At 59.1% G+C, this 6,452-nt stretch overlaps 2 non-coding genes across 2 annotated transcripts in view; both read right to left on the bottom strand.

Annotated features, from left to right (window-relative positions):
• Nucleotides 1–140, bottom strand: part of LOC142791638 (5.8S ribosomal RNA) — a 153-nt gene extending 13 nt beyond the window's left edge. The window contains exon 1 of the ribosomal RNA XR_012890342.1: nucleotides 1–140. This exon is cut by the window's left edge and continues 13 nt beyond it. This is a non-coding gene — a ribosomal RNA (5.8S ribosomal RNA).
• A 1,719-nt stretch (nucleotides 141–1,859) lies between these two features.
• On the bottom strand, nucleotides 1,860–3,674 carry LOC142791682 (small subunit ribosomal RNA). Its single transcript, XR_012890379.1, has one exon. It is a non-coding gene; the product is annotated as a small subunit ribosomal RNA (ribosomal RNA).
• Between the last annotated feature and the right edge of the window lie 2,778 nt (nucleotides 3,675–6,452).

The following is a 6,452-nucleotide window of genomic DNA, read 5'->3' as shown; positions in this document are numbered from 1 at the left end:
GACGAAGCCAAGGGAAGACCCAAGGCCGCAATGTGCGTTCAAAGAATCAGTGCTCAGTGTGTCCTGCAATTCACACCAAGTCTCGCAGCTGGCTGCGTTCTTCATCGACCCGAGAACCGAGTGATCCACCGCTTAGAGTCGTGAAAAAGTGTTTGTTCAATTCCGTACAGTCAAAACCAAACGTTTCTGGCACTCGGCCAAACAGTGGCCAAGAAGGGCGCTTTTCAGCGCACGCTTGGACTCCAAAACTCTGCCGCGCCTTTTTCGGCTGCCGCAAATCGAGCAAACGGTGTGTTTCGGACGGCGTTTCGCTTTCGCTACTTGCGAGTGCTTTCGTGGTCCACCCCTCTATAAATACTCGGGAGGCGTCGAAGCCGGTTCTCCAAGCCGGACCCGTAGGTATCGTTGTGTGCTCGCTCTCATTGGCCCGCCTAACCAGAAAATGCCTGCGGTACACCCATTTGGATAAGAGTGCACGCAGATGCGGGCCTCGACGGCTACACATTTCCTCGGGCGGCCGCCTCCCGGCCTCCGTGGAGCGCGGGATGCACGGTCCCATCGACAAGCCTCTCCCGTTTTTACCGTGGCGTCGCGGTTCACCACGGCAGGCGGGTCGGTCTCCTCCGCATAAAAAGGGGGACCCCCGCTTTTTGTTCCACGAAATCGCACAAGCTTTTTTCGCATCCACGGTTTGCCACCGCACACCAAAATGCCGATCCGGCTGCCTACTTTAGCCAACAGGTGGAGCCAGGCGCGCCGTACTTGCGCGGCACTTCCCACGTCCACCGAAGTCGGTGCCAAGGACCACTTTCGGCGCCGGAGCCGCGTACGAGCCTACTCGAGGCGGAAGAACGAAGCCAGCAAGGGCCTGGCCGCAAGTGCGTTCAATTGTCGGGACGTCCAAGTCCCTCGTTCTTCCGTGCTTCCTCTTTCGGCAAGTCGTTGCGGCACCTTCCCAAAGCGCGCAGACCCGCTAATCGCGACGAGCGCGACGTGGCCGTGCCGCCTTTCCCTCGGCAGCAAGCAAAACGCCTGGCAACTTCGACGCTCCCCTAACCGCGATCTCGCACCGTGTTTCGTGTGGCAAATTCAAAAGCCGGCCGGCGCTGCTGCAACCATTACGGTCGGTACGCATACGCCGCGGAGGGCGGGACGGTCATCGGAGCGTGCGGTTCCTCCATCGAGTACTGCGCACCTCGGCCGTCGCATCGCCGTGCCATGACCGGCCGCGCGTCAACGCGAACCGGTGCCAGCGAGATCCCTCGCCTGCAAGAACCGACCGGCAGCCTCCGTCACCCGAGGACGCGGAGGCGCTTGCCGCGGACGGCGGGACGGTATGCACTGGTGCACAGCGGACCCGTCACATCGCCAGTTCCTTGACCGACCGCCGACGCTTGTGCCGTTCCTCTCGTACTTGGCAGTCGCCGCGCGATTGTCGGGTCTCGTTCTTGCACGCTCGAACGGTCGGGAGGGCACTCGGCTGGCGTTTCGGGAACGCGCAGCCTCGCCTTCTACCGACGTAACCACGACTCGCCGTTCGCGCTCCGCCGCTCCTGTTTACAGTACTAGGCGGTCCCGCAGCGGTCGGGTCGCGCATTTCGAGCGCTTCGAGCCACGGTGCTGTGGCGGGTCGAAAGCCGACCTATGAGTGCGTTGCGCCGTTTGTACCCGCGTCCGCCACCTGGCCGACCGTCCAAGGTCGCGGTGTTGGCGTCCGCTGGGCGCAACAATTTGTCACGGGGTGCCGCTCCACATTCAGGCAGCCCCGTGGGGAAAAGCCGACCCCGCGTCCAAACGGGGTCAGCGGCAGAAAGTGTCGGGCGCAGACGCAGCTGAGGCGCTCACCCTTCACAATCCGTTAATGATCCTTCCGCAGGTTCACCTACGGAAACCTTGTTACGACTTTTACTTCCTCTAAATGATCAAGTTTGGTCATCTTTCCAACAGACCGGCGCAACCGAAAGGCCGCGCCGGACATCGGTCCGAAGACCTCACTAAATCATTCAATCGGTAGTAGCGACGGGCGGTGTGTACAAAGGGCAGGGACGTAATCAACGCGAGCTTATGACTCGCGCTTACTGGGAGTTCCTCGTTCAAGGGGAACAATTGCAAGCCCCTATCCCAATCACGAAAGAAGTTCCACGGGTTACCCAGTCTTTTCAGACAGGGATAAAGACACGCTGCTTCCTTCAGTGTAGCGCGCGTGCGGCCCCGGACATCTAAGGGCATCACAGACCTGTTATTGCTCTGTTTCGTGCGGCTAGGAGCCGCTTGTCCCTCTAAGAAGGTTGTAAGGTGCTGGGAACCCCGCACCTATTTAATAGGCTAGAGTCTCGTTCGTTATCGGAATTAACCAGACAAATCGCTCCACCAACTAAGAACGGCCATGCACCACCATCCACCGAATCAAGAAAGAGCTCTCAATCTGTCAATCCTCCCAGTGTCCGGGCCGGGTAAGTTTTCCCGTGTTGAGTCAAATTAAGCCGCAGGCTCCACTCCTGGTGGTGCCCTTCCGTCAATTCCTTTAAGTTTCAGCTTTGCAACCATACTTCCCCCGGAACCCAAATACTTTGGTTTCCCGGAAGCTGCCCGCCGAGTCATTTGAGTAACTCAGGCGGATCGCTGGTTGGCATCGTTTATGGTCAGAACTAGGGCGGTATCTGATCGCCTTCGAACCTCTGACTTTCGTTCTTGATCAATGAAAACATTCTTGGCAAATGCTTTCGCAGTAGTTCGTCTTGCGACGGTCCAAGAATTTCACCTCTAGCGCCGCAATACGAATGCCCCCGTCCGTCCCTCTTAATCATTACCTCGTATTCCAAAAACCAACAGAACAGAAACGAGGTCTTGTTCTATTATTCCATGCAAGTTTATTCAGGCGACTCGCCTGCGTTGAGCACTCTAATTTTTTCAAAGTAAAAGCACCGGCCATCTCGAGGCACACAATGAAGTGCACCAAGAAAGAACCGGCATGATGTTCAGTCCGAGCCGTCGCATCGGGTAGATGCACTACTCGTCTGGAACTGAGATCCAACTACGAGCTTTTTAACCGCAGCAGCTTTAGTATACGCTATTGGAGCTGGAATTACCGCGGCTGCTGGCACCAGACTTGCCCTCCAATTGATCCTCGTTAAAGGATTTAGAGTGTACTCATTTCAATTACGGGGCCTCAAAAGAGTCCCGTATTGTTATTTTTCGTCACTACCTCCCCGTGCCGGGAGTGGGTAATTTGCGCGCCTGCTGCCTTCCTTGGATGTGGTAGCCGTTTCTCAGGCTCCCTCTCCGGAATCGAACCCTGATTCTCCGTTACCCGTAACAACCATGGTAAGCAAGTAACCTACCATCGAAAGTTGATAAGGCAGACACTTGAAAGAAACGTCGCCGGCTCGTGGCCATGCGATCAGCACAAAGTTATCCAGAGTCACCACACAATACGGGCCGAAACCCGATCGATCTTGGTCTAATAAAAGCACCCGTTACCCAAAGGGCTCCAGGCTCACTGCATGTATTAGCTCTAGAATTGCCACAGTTATCCAAGTAGGAAGAAACGATCTAAGGAACCATAACTGATTTAATGAGCCATTCGCGGTTTCGCCTTATTTCGGCATGTACTTAGACATGCATGGCTTAATCTTTGAGACAAGCATATGATTACTGGCAGGATCAACCAGGTAATCGTTCGACTGCGCGTCCGTCCTCGCCTTCGGCGGGCCGGACGCAGTCTGTGTGCGGCGGAGGCCACCTTCAGGCGCCCCAACACGCTTATTTTGCACTCCGAGATGACGGCGTTCGAGCTCGCTACGGCACAACCTTCCCGAAAGACGAGTGGGAGCCGTGCGGCAAGAAGCACGTTCATGCTCGCTCTTTTTCGTTGCATCGACTCGGTCGCGCCGTGCGGGTTGCCCAAGCCCGCTGCACTGTCGGTGGACCGGCCGGAACTAGCAACGGAGCCGAGACTGCAAAGCCGCCAGACGACGGGTCACGCCCGCGTCTTCGGCGCTTTCGCATCTGAATCGCCCGAGGACGACACGGAACACACCTCGATATCGTGGTAAAACGGCACCGTCCGACAACCAGCCCCTAACGCATCAAGCGGATGAGGCTGCAGACGACTGCCGTGGATTCCCCTGGAGCAGACCCGAGGACACGCTTGACGAGGCCGAAGCCCGCCGCATATCAGACACCCGGTCGCTTTCGCGTACGCCGCTCACGAGAACCCCCACATAATAGCAGCGATAAGTACCCAGACCTCCTTGGGCACTAATACGAGCGTACTCGAGAAAATTTCACCGCGGGTGTGCCCCGAAACGTGTGGCACGTTGAGCGTGCCACAAGTCTACGTCGCTCTCAAACTCGCCGAGGTCGTAGAATTTGCGACCCTACTCACGAAATTCCCACCGAGGATACGGCCGCAAACGTACCGCACCTTGGGTAGGCCACGAGTTTGTGCAACACTACGCTGACGGCACAGCACCGAGGTCGTGCGCGCACGCACGGGAAAATTCCGCCGCGGTTTCTGCCGAAAACGTGAGGCACCACGACTCTCCGCAAGTTCGCGTCGACTGCGAAAGACCGAAGTCGTGAACGACGTGTCCGCTACTCGCCGCCGACACGCTGGACACCAAACGTACAACGACTCGACGGCGTCGTAGAGGCCCACGACGCGGTTTTCCTTAACGACGTCTCGGCGTGGCACCGACAGGTTAGAACGGCCGACCAACGTTCCCTGTCCGCCGTTCGGCTCAGTCGAAGGGCTCGGCGACTTCGGCAACGCTGCGAAGCCGCACGGTGACGCACGCCATGTCCCCATTTTTTTTTTCTTTCTGCGTCTGCCGGGGTGCCCCTATAATAGCAGCGATAAGCACCCAGACCGCCGTGGGTCGCTCGCCCCGGCTGACGTGGTTTTTCGTACTCCTGCGGCGGTCGCCGTCAAGCACGTCCAAATACGCTACTTTCGTGGGCGCATTCACGCTCTTTCGCTTCGCCGGAGTGCCAGCACTCACTCTGCCAAAAACGGCGAACATCCGAGCGGCGGTTCCCACTTTTGCGTCGGCGTCGCAAACCCCGCCCCGGCAGACGAGGTTTGCCGTACTCGTGCGACGGTGGCCGGCGGGCACGTCGAAAGACGCCGATATCGTGCGCGAATTGGCGCACCTTGGCTTCACCGGAGTGCCGCCACTGACTCCTCCAAAAACGGCGAAGATCCGAGCGGCGCTTCCCACTTTCGCATCGGCGTCCCGAACTCCGCCCCGGCTGACGCGGTTTACCGTACTCGTGCGACGGTCGCCGGCGAGCACGTGGAAAGACGCCGATATCGTGCCCGAATCGGCTCCGTTCGGCTTCGCCGGAGTGCCAGCACTGGCTCGGCGAAAGACGACGAACATCCGAGCGACGGTTCTCACTATTGCGTACGCGTCGCAAACCCCGCCCCGGCAGACGCACTTTGCCGTACTCGTGCGACGGTCGCCGGCGAGCACGTAGAAAGACGCCGATATCGTGCCGGAATCGGCCCCGTTTGGCTTCGCCGGAGTGCCAGCACTCACTCGGCCACAAACGGCGAACATCCGAGCGGCGGTTCCCACTTAGCCGTCGGCGTCCCGAACTCCGCCCCGGCAGACGCGGTTGCCGAGCTCGTGCGACTAGCGACCGCGAAGCCGTCTCGCGACGCCGCTTTCGTGCGCGGCTCCCACTGCGACCTGGGTCACCCGAGGTCGACGAGCAAAAAAGAATGTCGAAAAAAATTTTTTTTTTTTTTTGTGTCTGCCGGGGTGCCCCTATAATAGCAGCGATAAGCACCCAGACCGCCATGGGTCGCTCGCCCCGGCTGACGTGGTTTTTCGTTTTCCTGCGGTGGTCGTCGTCAAGCACGTCCAAACACGCCACTTTCGTGGGCGCATTCGCGCTCTTTCGCTTCGCCGGAGTGCCAGCACTCACTCTGCCAAAAACGGCGAACATCCTAGTGGCGGTTCCCACTTTTGCGTCGGCGTCGCCAACCCCGCCCCGGCATACGCGGTTTGCCGTACTCGTGCGGCGGTGGCCGGCGGGCACGTCGAAAGACACCGATATCGTGCGCGAGTCGATGCTTCTTGGTCTCGCAGGAGGGCCGCCACTCACTCCTGCAAAAACGGCGAAGATCCGAGCGGCGCTTCCCACTTTTTCGTCGGCATCGCAAACCTCGCCCCGGCAGACGCGCTTTGCCGTACTCGTGCGACGGTCGCCGGCGAGCACGTCGAAATACGCCGATATCGTGCCCGAATCGGCCCCGTTTCGCTTCGCCGGAGTGCCAGCACTCACTCGGCCAAAAACGGCGAACATCCGAGCAGCGGTACCCACTTAGCCGTCGGCATCCCGAACTCCGCGCCGGCTGACGCGGTTGCCGAGCTCGTGCGACTAGCGACCGCGAACGCGTCTCGCGACGCCGCTTTCGTGCGCGGCTCCCATTGCGACCTGGG

Source organism: Rhipicephalus microplus, unplaced genomic scaffold, assembly GCF_043290135.1.
Source record: "Rhipicephalus microplus isolate Deutch F79 unplaced genomic scaffold, USDA_Rmic scaffold_181, whole genome shotgun sequence".
Classification (NCBI taxonomy): domain Eukaryota; kingdom Metazoa; phylum Arthropoda; class Arachnida; order Ixodida; family Ixodidae; genus Rhipicephalus; species Rhipicephalus microplus.
This window is presented reverse-complemented; position numbering and strand designations above follow the sequence as displayed.